Genomic DNA, 13,391 nt, shown 5'->3' on the forward strand with positions numbered 1-13,391 from the left:
TATTGTACTTTTTTAACCTCTATTAAATCACTTCTCCTCTCAACTTGTTTAAAATGAAATATTAGCATTTCTCCACTGCCAAACAAATTGAGCTATTACACAAATGAATACTTAAATTAGCAGACTTCTTTTTCTTCCCCTCTGTTCCAATTGATAATTAATTTCACTAAATCTGTTTCCAAATTAACAAGAGGGTTAATGCAGGGCTATTAGAACAATATTTCTCCCAGCGTCACATTTAATTTAATGTTTAATCGTGCACACCGGAGATTTGGAGTAATAACAATAATAATCATGGAGATAGAAAAAAGAAAAGGCACCAATTAGAGTGCTGGGTTGTGGTTCTGATTACGAGATGAATAATTCATGAAATCAGTGAACAAGCAGATGAAGGATCAGCTTGCCCACTGAGGAGGGATTGGTTTAAAGACAGGAGTCACTGCTGCCTTTCCTTAGAGGACGGTCAGACGTCTGCTGCTCGCTGGATAACTGCACAAACCAGGTACCTTTCTACGCTTATATATACTCATTTATACTAATACTTTTAAAGTTGTGCGTATTTATATTTAATTAAATAAGTAGCAATTTTTTTCAGGAAATTACAATTTACATTTGTATATATTGAAAAGACATCTTGAGATTACTATTTGTAAATACTATTTTTGTGATGTAAAGGATATTGTAGGAAAAAATTACATTATAAAAATGCTTGTATATTATTGCATGCATGCAACTTTTTTTTTAGGCGATTAAGTCGAGTGGTATTTTAATGATGATTGCTCTTAATTTCTCGTTTTATTTAAGACAAAAAATGAAAATTAAAGGATTTTTTTAAAGAAACTACTTTCATCATTTATCTTCTTTCAGCATCCCTCACACAGAGAATCTTTGAAATGGTTAAACAGAGTGGAAACGACCGACTCTAGGACCCAGAGGCCTGAGCGCGGCCGGTCCCTGTGCGTGGTTCATTCACAGTTCACAGGCATCTCGACCTAAATGCGATGTGACGGGAGAACCTTTACTGAAACAAACGGGAATATAGTATCAGGGAAGGCTGACCGAGCTGTGAACCGGGGCCTCAACACTGAGCAAATTAACATCAGCAAAAATAGCTCCGCGCTTTCCGATCGCTTATGTGGCAGCAAATGCATCAAAAGCTGTCGGGTCATTTTAGCCCGCAGATGTCTCATAGAACAGGTCGATGTAAAGGAAGGGGGGGGGGGGGTCCTATGGCATCGGTCTGGACTCTGAACACCGAGCTGGACCAGGTCCTGAGGTGCTGCAGTTTAGTTTCCTTAAGGCAAACATCCTTAGGTCTGAGCTTTCAATCCCCCTACCATCCATCATGAGATCTCTTTCTGGATGTTTGGCTGAGCTGAACAGTCTGCCACTCTGCCCAGCCAGCCGAACACACCGAGAGGAGAGGCTGCCCTCCGTGAACCAGTTTGATTTTAGGGCCACTAAAGGGTCTCCTCCCTGCTCTGGAGCACCATTTTTTTTTTGTTGCATTCAGGTTGTGTAAGAACAACTCTTCAGTGACACAGCTGTCCTATCAAAGCTTGTTTCTGATTTGCTGACAGTCAGAATGTCGAGCACCAGTCTGGACCGATTTAAATCACATGAGGAATCTACATGTTTAACAGCAACCCTCAGAGCTATGCAAGTCAACATTAGAGAGGATGGAAATTACTTAAAAACACAACCTGACCTTTAAAATCAAGACAAAACTCGATGATGGTTGAGGCTGAATTAAGACTAAGAACAGTCTTTTTAAAGATTAAACAGTCAATAAATCAATGGGGGAGTTTCTAAGCATGACCATCATCAGAGCTGTGATTCGATATGCAAACATGTTCTGTACTCAGTCTTCCTCAAGTATCCTAAGAATCGACACACAACATCTGCATATCATAGCCAAACAGAAGCCAAAATCTCTCCTCTTCCAGTTCTCGCTTTTTAGGCCACACAATCCCAACTGTACGGTTATGACTTGGATCCCAAATCTGTAGAGCTCTAGAATAAGAATTTATTTGAAAAATGGTGTCAAGGTTCTGTATTTTTTAGACCAGCAAAATCAGCCACATACATACGGCAGATCTGAAAACCCAAATTGAGCACTTGAGGGAATGCTTTTGGTGTTCTAAGATAACAGAAATCACCCAAAAATATGGAAAGACACACATGCCGAGGTGGGAAAAGACAGATAGAAATGGAAGATAGTCACGCCCTTCTCCCCCCCTCGGCTTCACAGCCCATTAGGTCAGAGCAGATCAGGGAGCGTGGCTCTTAGGCTGGCGGTGTTATATTGCTGAGGACACGGCCGAGGGAAGGACCGCAGAGGTTTTTAAAAGCCTGTGTCGGCTGTGTGGGTGAGGTGTCATCTCCTCTCACTGCCTGAGAGCAACATTGCAGTGATATAAAAGCATGCAGCTCCTCGGCAAGCTGCTGCAGGTAGAGGATGAGGAGGGTGAGGAAGGCCCCAACATCTGTGGGGATCATCCAAATGTGTGCAAATATAGCTGTTATCGATGGGAACGCAGTTTAAAAGCACCAACACATTTTAAAATACAAGTTCTAAATGAATGTCTATAAGTGTTTTCCCGAGACCAACAATAAAGAGAGTAGTGACACATTGTCAATGGATAAATAATGAATGTGTTTGCATTATGAATGCTATTCAAACCAAAGAGGGATTTTCTCTACTTGTTTTTATCTGTATTTTTAAAAAAAGAATATAAATGTATAATTATCCAATAATTCACAAAATAAAATGAGTAATTTGCCTACAATTTATTAAGAATTTAATTTTCTGTAAATAAATTCACAAAATATGCAAAAATTCAAAAAAAGATTTTTTTATGTAGTTATTGATAGATTAGATAATTGTATAAAGGTTTATTGTACTGCAGAGTAAATAGTGCTTTTGCTACACAGTGTTTTCCCCTTGCTGCAGTGAGGTAGAAGTGTACAGCCGGGTGTGTCAGTGCACATCACTGTGTTGCTCCATACATCCAACTTTGAACCAATGAAAACACTTCATTACAGCCCAACTTTTTGAACGCTGTGCTTTATAGACATATGTCTTTTTTCTGCATCTTAAGAAGAGAAGATGTATGGGTCCTTGTCTCTGCCCTTGCTGTTCATTTCATTTCAAACCTTTATTTATACAGATAAATCCCATTGAGATCATTGATCTCTTTTTCAAGGGAGACCTGCTCAAGTAGTTCAACCAACAGCCTCTCAGGGTGCTTTCTAATCGGTTCTCTTCTCTGCACATTAGCATTATCCGAGGTGAGAGGACACCTGGGAACCAGAGGAGCCAGACTCTGGTCCGGGGTGTGATTTCAACCCTAATTTCTCATGCCCAGGCTTCTTTTCACACTTCCATCAGGATTGTGAAGGCGACCCCGGGTCAAACATGCCCTCACCCGACTGGGGGAGGCGGCACTGAGCATGCTCCTGACCTGGCTTTATGGGTCACGTCTCTCTCCCTGAGGGCGAACGAACACATAATCAAAGCGCATGAAGGCCTGAACGTCAACACTCGATGAAGACAGACAGATGTGAAAGCACACATGTATCTCTTTCACACGTTTTCAAATTAGCTTGAATAAGATCATATGAGGGAGTGCATGTAACACATTCACCCACACATCTGTTGATAAAGAGTACATGTGACAGATATCTGAGCCATATGGCCTGATGTTAATGTATATACAGTACGTGTGTACAACAGAACTGTGCCTAAGTGTGAGAAAAACACAGCTCTCACACACATTAGCTTTATGAGCGTAATACACACAGTAGGTGAATGCGTGCAGACTTGACTGCAAATGCAGGGAGAGCCCAAACATGTCAGACGGGATCAAACTCCGCTGCTCTGTGCCCTGCCGACGCCAAAACCCCGGGTAAGAGGAGCTGGACAGGAAGGGTGGCAGACCTTAGTGTCGGCACTGCGGGGGATGCCAGGAGAGGTGAAGATCACACACACCAAGCCCACACACACATTTACAGACTTTCAGTGGAAATGCGAAAAAACCAATGAGACTGGTTCTTGGTACTGCGTCCGAGTCACCAGCATACACCAAGTGTCCTAGCAGCAGCAGGGAGATGTTTTGCAGAAAAACATCTTAAAAATCCACTTTACTCTGCCTGCCCAAATCCCAGCAGCAGGCTGAGAACGTTTGTGAATAGCAGGTGAACTGAAAGGATCAGTCAGTAGCTAGAGACAGATATTTCCCTCGGGAGTTGGTATAGACCAAAACAGAGCTAAAGGTACAAAACTGAGAATTGTTATAATGACAAATAGCAAGCTTTATTCCAAATATAGCATATGAAGAAATTCAATATCCCGATGTCTATTTATTTCCATGTATCAAGGACCTCATTATTACCCCTCAAAAATTCATAAGGGTACTTCATTAAGTTTTCCTTCTAATGGAAGAACTTTGTATGAACTTTTGGTTCTTGTTGTTGTGAACTGGACAGCGTAAACACTGGTGATTTGTGTTGAGAGGAGAACTCTGCTCCAACCCCGTAAACTTATGAACCCTTTTAATAATAAACCTTCGTTAAACAGAACCATCTCAAAAGAGGTCCATGGAAAGTGTTCGGAAAAGGACAGGCAATTTTAGAAAATACAAGACAGGTGATTGGATGAACCACCTGTCAATCAAACTCTTAACGAGGAGTCAAGAGAAGAGAGAAAACACATCAAAATAATTATCACTATTATTCTATATAATTCTGATTCACATGTGCGTTATGACATGTCAAGTCTTTGGGGTTAAGTTTAGGTCTATTTCACTTTCAGTTGAGCTATATAAAGCCCTCAGCGTACCGAGCATCAATAATAAAGCGATCAACACGCCATACAGTACATCCTTTTAGCCTTGTCGCTCCAAATGGAGTTCAATGATTCTGCATGCAGCTGCCATACTGCTGAATTATTAAAGATGGTAATTAGGCGAGTGTAGCTTCTGTACGTCTCTGGAGGGCAAAGCAACGGTCAGAACATTGTTCTTTTCTTAAGAAAGAAGATCATCATATCCGCTGTTTAGTCATCTGTTTGACAGACAGACCCCCCTACACCAAACCCAACCCCTGGCTGCTTATTGTGTTTATTTTGGCCTAATTCCAGCTCCCCTGCATCATAAAGGGTGAAAAATACAAGCACTTTAATTCAATAGATTTAATACCTCAGGCAAAAAACATAATTTACCCTGTATGCAAACTTGTGTGTGTGTATGCAGGGGCGCCGTAAGGGGGTGAAAAGTTAGGACGATTCTAAGGGCCCGTGACTGACAGGGGCCCCAACAATTGTAGAACATTAAGAAAAAATGTTTACGTAACCTTTCATCAATCATCAATAATTAACATTAATATAATATTATATTGATAATGTACTCACTAAACTTACGATTCATTTAACTTTTTTTGTTCGAAAAGTTAATTATCCAAAGCCTCTGAACACCCCCCTCTATTTACATGTAATGGTTTGGTCCTGTCTCCAAACGCTGTGCGGCCCCGCATTTTCTAGCAGAGTGAGAGCATGTGAGCAGGGATGCGAGTACTTACGTGTGTACGATGTCTCAATGACTAACAAAGTCAGGCTTTCAAAAAGAAAAGGAAGGAGAGAAAGACAAGAGAGAGCGACAGTATGTCACCCAGTTTTGCTCTGATTTAGCACCACCATCAGGCCTTTTCATTTCCATTTCCGTTTTGTTGTCCATTTACACTTTAATACCCGCTTATTTTGTAGTTAGTATGTATATTTAATTAGAAAATCTGCTGCTTATGTTATTTTTTTTGTGATATCATTTTATAAATGATAATATTGGTGTTAATGTTCACTTTATTTTAATTTAAGAGGTCATGTATATTTAAGTTATATTTATTTTGATTTATGAATGTTCCATTAAAAAATGTTATTAAAAAGGCATGTACACCATAAAAGATGACTATTGAGGTCTATTGTCAGGAATGTTAGTGTTATATCAAATAGTGAATTCTACTGCAGCAGAATGTTGCAGTAGAATTTGCAGTCTGCACAGTGTTATATGTTCACCGCTCAGTGTCAGTAAATATTGTGCAGTTAGTATTGGACTACAAGATAGATGCAAGCCCGTACAGGTAGAGTTATTTAAAGCATAAATGAGTGGGTTGGGTTCTGGAGGTGTGGTTACAGCAATTGTGCTTGGTTTGCGTGGCCTGTGCCTGGTGGTGGGGCCCAATGTGATATATTTTCATGGAGCCCAAAATCCCTGGCGGCGCCCCTGTGTGTATGTGTGTTTTACTTCCTGTCCTATCATGTTTGTCTAGGCAGAGTGGGTTAAAGTGGCTGACTGTCCCGAAGCTGTTGTGGTATCGCTGTCCCAATGGCATTTGCATATTTACATCGTGTTATCTCTACCAACACCAGATTTTATGAATATAATCAGGATGCGTGTCAGAAGAACAATGGGGGGGGGGGGGGGGGGGGGGGGGGGGGGGGGTTTATGGAGTGTTGCCCTGCTGATGAACCGGGACGAGGCAATGCTCCGTGACCTGGATATAAGAGAGACCGTCATATTAGATAGGGTCGCGGTGTCAATGGCAAAACACATGCGTGTAAGTAGGGAAGCAATCACACAGAAACGCATATACGACATAAAACTGCACGCACAACAGGAAGAACTAGCGTGAGTCGCAGTGGTTGCGTTTCAGTTCGTCTCTGAAAACTCTACATTCACGTGCAGGTTAATAGTGCAAGGCAACGATCACTGCTGCTGTTCTCAAGTGCAATCTCCTGACAGAAAGATTAGATACATGTAAATGTGACCTTGTTAATGGTGTCAACGAGCGGTTGATCTTCACGGCTTTACACACAACCAGAGTGTGAGTTCACACAGCTGCTGACCCAGTAACTCCAGAAGGGTCAAAAGAAGGAATAGAAGTTATTTTCTAATGAATGTCAAAGTTATGAAACTAACGGTGGTCTTATTACTACGTCACCTTGTAAAACCTCTTCTGTAACGTTTGAATATAGGCAAAAATGTCCAGAAAACACAAAAATAAATCTATTGTGTGTATCACATGAAATGACCTGAGGACTTTTTCTGATTCTATTACAGAGTTTTAAGTATGGCATCTGTTTATCCTCTTCCAGCTTTGTTTTATCAGATCTTTTGTTTATCGACAGGACCAATCCAAAATACCATTTGACCTCTGACCTTCCCAAAAAATGCTTCGGAGCATCTGGTCTAAGATCTGTTGGATACACTCAATGTTGGAGACTAAATGTTCGCTGTAGACATGGGGAAACCTGCACTCTAACAGTTTAAGTAACTTTAACTCTTGAGAGGTCCTGCTAATGTATAGGATTAATCATTTAGATATGGAGGGTGCACTATTTTAAGTACATTTGAATGACCAACACCACATTTAATCCAAAGCATCTGATTTGTTCCAACAACGGTTAAAGATTAGTGGAAGAATTACCGTAAAGTGGAGCTAGATGTTGGAGTACAGCCTATTGCTGGGAGATGTGACAATCACCAGATGGACTACATCCCCTCAGGTTTTAGAAGAGCCGTGCTGCCTTGGAAAGGACTCACCACCTTGAATAAAAGAAACGGGACAGGTCTGCCATAAGATAATTTGAGCTTTACCATCTCCTCCCTCTACCTTCGTTACATTGACCTTAAAGGCGACATCTCATTTTCTCACTATCTCAGGCGTTTTATCTCTCCCTGGTCGTTTAGGCTGAACTGTGAGGATTGAGGTGGAAAAAAAGCTTGGGGTTGTGGGAAGGTGTGATGGCACCATGTCTGTCAGGACCTCAGGGATGAGAGAGCATTGGCCAACATCCAGAAAGAAGTGGTCAAAATAAGAAGGATTTCCTATCCTCTTGCAAAGGAGTAACACCTTCAATAACATAAAGATGAGCTGTGGATCAGCTGTTGGGACTTCCAGAGGTTCAGAAATGTGTGCTTTCTACCACATCAGAAACCAAGCATGTGACCTAATCTGGTCACAGAGGCGTTCATCGTGGTGCGTGAGCCAACTCTTACCTCCTCTCACTTAGATAACTCACACATGGCACAGAAATGTCCTTTAGATGGGCATCTCAGTTTGCTTCAGACTTTCTCTGCTCACAATGCATTTATCTCCCTGTCATTTGATCTGATGGTACCCATTGGTGGCAGAACCCTGCTTCTTCTTCTCCATTAACTCTCCTACTTCATCCTCTCAACCCCCCGCCCACCAATCACCTCAATCCTTGCCCTAAACAGGCCCTGGTACAGTACATCGCCGTGCACAACGATACTGAGGGAGGTCGCCGTGCGGTCACTGCGCAAAGCCTGGTCGCATTGTGACTCTGAGCTGCAGAATGTGCCATGGTGCATTAGCGCGCTGCCGCCTGGCTGAGCATGAAGCACAGAGAGAGAGAGAGAGAGAGAGAGAGAGTGAGAGAGAGAGAGAGAGAGAGAAACAAGATGAAATGAGGATCTGAGGGATGGAATTAAAAGGCAATATGATGGGGAAGCAAAAACAAGGAGGAAGACCAGAGGAGAAAATCTCCCTGATCCGTCACAATCTATGACTCAGGTGTTATGAAATATGCTGCATAAGGAAGTACACTTGTATGAAAAAAAAGCCCGTGTTTGCCTAGTTACTTGACATGATAATGCAAAAGGATGAGGAAGCAAAAAGAAGGACGAAGAAAGGAGGAGAGTGAGGACATCAGCGCACTTACACACAGGCAGAGTTCAGAAACCCCAGAGGCCCAAGGTCCTCGTAAGGTGGCTCATCAAATATGGAGGCATATCAAGGTTGTGTGTTTGCTCAGCTACTCTTCATCTTCTCCTTCGCTCTGTGTTCTCTCGCTTTTCAACGGCCTCACTTCTTAACTCTTTCCTCCCTCTATTGCTTCACTTCTCTTCTGAAGCACTGCTTCTGCTGTGTGGTCACTTTTCTTCTAACTCATTTAATGAAAACTCAAGCATTCTTAAGAGTATTTTCCAAATATACAGAGCAGCAAACAGCCCTTAGAATGAAGAAGAAAACCCCCAAATAAATAGATTTATTAGTATTTAATGTCCCTTGTTTAAATCTAGCCAAGAAACTATTTTGCAAGTGTCTTTTAATCTACCCATGATTCCAGTCAATGTGCACATACTACTATCAATAAAAGGTCAAAATCACCATAAATAAATATTGAATAGAGGGATAATACGGTATAATAACCAAAAAACCTTTAGATTCAGAGGACAGATGCATTCCCTTCCCATGTTCACTGAGCACAAAATTAGATGGATGTGATTGGATGAGGTAACGGACCAATGGGAGAGCGCGTCGTGAGGCTACTGGCACATGATCTCACTTTCATCCTCGCCCTAAGCAGGTTTAGACAGCTGAGATCGGCCCGATGCTAATCTGCTCTGCACCAACTGGACGTGCTGTAGCTAATGCCTGCCTGCCACACACACACACACACACACACACACACACACACACACACACACACACACACACACACACACACACACACACACACACACACACACACACACACACACACACACACACACACACACACACACACACACAGTATTTGTTCTAGGCAATGAGCATTTAGAGTAAGAGAGGTACATTTGACAAACACATCTTTGAACTAAGACTCAAGTTGCTCTAATGTGTGCTACACAGGGCTCGAGCTTAAGGACGTCCCGTCGTCCCGGGGCCGAAAAAAATAGTGTCGGGGAGGATAACAAATAATTTTGGGACGAATTTGGGACGAGTTCAAATAAAAATACCCTGCTAACTCTACTACAAACGGCGATGAAAATGAAACCGACTGCACGTTTTGTGTAGCACACAGTTATTAAACCTCCTTGTCAACATAAACACACACGCACAAAACATTTAGAAACCCGCGAAATACACACACATGTAGCTACAGCTGTGCCGCTGGCTGTGCCCGCGAATTCCTGGCCCGCAAATTCGCGGGTCTAGCTATGTACTGAGTGTGTGTATTCCGCGGGTTGAGTGATGTACAATGGCATCCCGTGGAGGAATTCTGAAATGTTTTACCGTTACATCACACAAACGCACAGCAGAACCAGACCCTGGAGCGCCGGCTTCTTTATTTACTTACTCCTCTTCATCCCCTATGGGTAATAAGGCTGAGATGAGAACCCTCCATCGTATTTAGTCCTTAGCAATATGCTGCGCCTCTCCCCATGTAGGGATGGGTACCAAGCCCCGGTATTAAACGGGCCGGAATTATTAAAGACAGTGGTAACGTTAAGCTCCGACGTTATCGGACTTTTTATCGGTACTGGAGACATTTAAAAAATATATGTCATATGTATTATTGCTACATACACATTATATCGCAGTTTTAGTTTCACCAACTCCGTTTCTAATATGCAATAAGACTACAACATGCATTTATGATGTATTTTCGAGCTTTCCAATCCAGACGAGATCTCTCTCCCGTCTGTGTGCGAGGAGGCGGGCCGTTTGTAAAGGTCTCCTGACTGTGTTACAGACTGTCATCCTGGTTAGTGGTTACTCTGGGTTCTGTTTTCAGGACAGTGTTAGATTGTTTTTGTTAATCGGATGGGATTTGATTGGATTCAATATTAGAGTAATTTTCTCGTTTGTGTGTTTGTTTAAATATATTTGGCCTTTGTTTATGTGATTGAATGATTTACTCAAATAAAAAGGTTGATGAATTATCATCTAATGATTTCTATGATGTTTTATTTATGTTAAAGGTCACTTTGAATGATTTTAACTAATGATAATATAGAAAAACTAACATTTTAAATTCGGGACGGTCCACATTAATTTCGGGACAGCTTAGATTGTATTTCGGGACGGTTCCGGGAGGATGGGGGACAAGTTAGTCGAGAGCCCTGAGTGCTACACAAGTTGTCAGATGAGTTTTGTAACAGAAAACGCTGTGTGTATGTAACCTAAAACAAAAAAATCAGTTGTTTTAACCCTTTTCTTCAGCACTTGACCTGACATCTGATTTATGTAAAACAGTTTTCCCCAGAGCTTTAAAAATATTCATTTAAAAAAAATAAACAGAAAGCTTTTAAGATGTTAAGTCTCATGCACTCTCATAGACAGACTGAGTTTGACAGTACATGGGCAATCAAACACACATTCACACTCAACTGCCAGAAGAAAGAGGTCATGTCGGGGGTCGTCGTCCGGGGACTTGTGCTGAAAGTTAAACATGAAATAGCTCTACACCGACACACTCCGTAAAATGTGACCGAGGACAGAGGAAGCTAAAGAGGCCGCAGTGGGACCGTGCCCTTACTATTAAGCCGTATATACATTTACGTGCACGTAAACACACACACGGTTTTCTTACTCACTCTTTCTGTGCACTTGCATGCATTTGTCATCGAAGTAGCAGTGTTGTGATAAAGGCGTGGGCTCTGGGGGGGTTGGGGGCTCGGAGCAGGAAGCCAGAAGTTCACGGCCCGTCCTTGACCCTCCACTGGACCTTCATAGCTTGGAGTGACAGAGAATGACAAAGAATAAAAAGGTGGAAGTCATAAAAAAAAGTACTGAATAGCTGCAGAAAATATGTATGAGGCACGTTAAGATATTAAGGTTTTTTTATTGAAAAGAGTGAACTTTTTTTTTTAAAGTGGATCTTAAAGATTTTGACTAAAAATATTCTCCATTGTGGAAGTTTCCATCACCACAAGTCAGCAATCTATATTTGCGAGTCTGTGTTATTTGTTCCTTTATTTTGTATTCCTTTTTCTATATTTTATGCTTTTTAGTGGAATAAAAAAAGAAAAGGGGAAATAGAATACTTGTGTTTATTTACAAACTTTCTTCAAATGGGTTAAGGAAATGTAAAGCTGCATAGACAACAAGGGTAAGTTTAATTTGAGCAATAGTGTTTGTGCTTTCCGTTCTCTAGGATTTCTCTAGAAAATGTAGCAAATGTATGAATAAAGAAACCAAGGAAACCAAAAAAATAGGCAACATAAACCAATGATAAGATACACTTCAGTGAGTTTGCTTATTCTGAATCCTCTAAATCGACTTAACCCAAACTACAGTGTCTCTACCATGACAAACAGTTCTCTACATCCAGTGCCGCCCGGGGTCAAGTGGTCAATATCAGTGATCACAGAGACATAGAGAATATACGTGTTAACTCCTATCGGCATCAGGCGTGGCGGCAGGCCCGGGGCGCAGTGGAACAAACGTTAGCTCTCAGGCCTCAACAGCACTGGCAGGATTGATCTCCTTTTACTCATAAAGCACCGTCAATACAAACACACCAGGGATGGGAGAGTGGAAGTAACCATTTTTGCCATGACAGTAGCCATTCATCTGCCCGGATCTGTCACAATGACTCAGACCTGTTTTATCAAATAAGGAAGTGAACTTTTTACTTTCAAAAATGGCATGCTGATTAAGGTTTTGTCTGTGAAACGTAAGCTGCATACAAATATTAGTGTATTTGGCTGCTCATCTTTTTTCGTCTTTCTTCTCAGATTATGAGGAGGTTTAAAAAAAAGTGCCCTTCTTTTAAACACACTTTGAAATTAACATTCAACTTAATATTTCAGGTCAACAAAAATAAAAAAAACAGATAGAAAAGAGAAAGAAACATACAAAGGTGGGCACGAAATAAACAGCTGTCTATAGGAGGTGCTGTCATGGGGGGGGGAAATGACATACTCTCCTTATAAGATGACAACATATCTGCCATTACAACAACGTGCATCCTTGTCTGCTTTACATCATAGCATACAAACATTACATATGTGAGGGGAAGTACTCATGGTATGTAATGGGCATTTTCAGACAGATGCAACAAAACATTACACCATTTTATATAATGCACAGTACCATTTTACACTTTTGGCTAATTTTGACAGCTCGTAGCTAGCATACGCTAGCTACGAGCTAATGACGACAAACGTATTTTGCTGACAGCCAATGAAATTCAACAAGGCATCAGCCAATCAAGGTTGAGCATGCGCATTGAGTGATTTATCTTAAAAACACCTAACGTTGAATTATAGGCTTTATGTTAACGGAAAACTTGCATTGAAAGAGGATACAATTGTGAAAATTAATGAATGTTTTCTAGTTATGATTCGACTTAAATATGACCCAGTAAAAGTGGAAAATTAATGTGGTATAAAAATGTATCTAAATCAATGTTGTTGCTACCTTTGACACACCTCAGACCGAACAATGATTAACCCAAGCATTTAGTATACAAATAATAAAAAAAATAGGGTTCTTGGTCTATTAAATAAACGTAGCATTAGGTAAACAAACAGATTAAAAAGGGTTACAATAAAAAAATAACTGGATATTTTGTAGATTGTAGAGTGATCAGGACTGCAGCTGTT

The sequence above is a fragment of the Gymnodraco acuticeps genome, unplaced genomic scaffold, assembly GCF_902827175.1.
Source record: "Gymnodraco acuticeps unplaced genomic scaffold, fGymAcu1.1, whole genome shotgun sequence".
NCBI classification, from domain to species: domain Eukaryota; kingdom Metazoa; phylum Chordata; class Actinopteri; order Perciformes; family Bathydraconidae; genus Gymnodraco; species Gymnodraco acuticeps.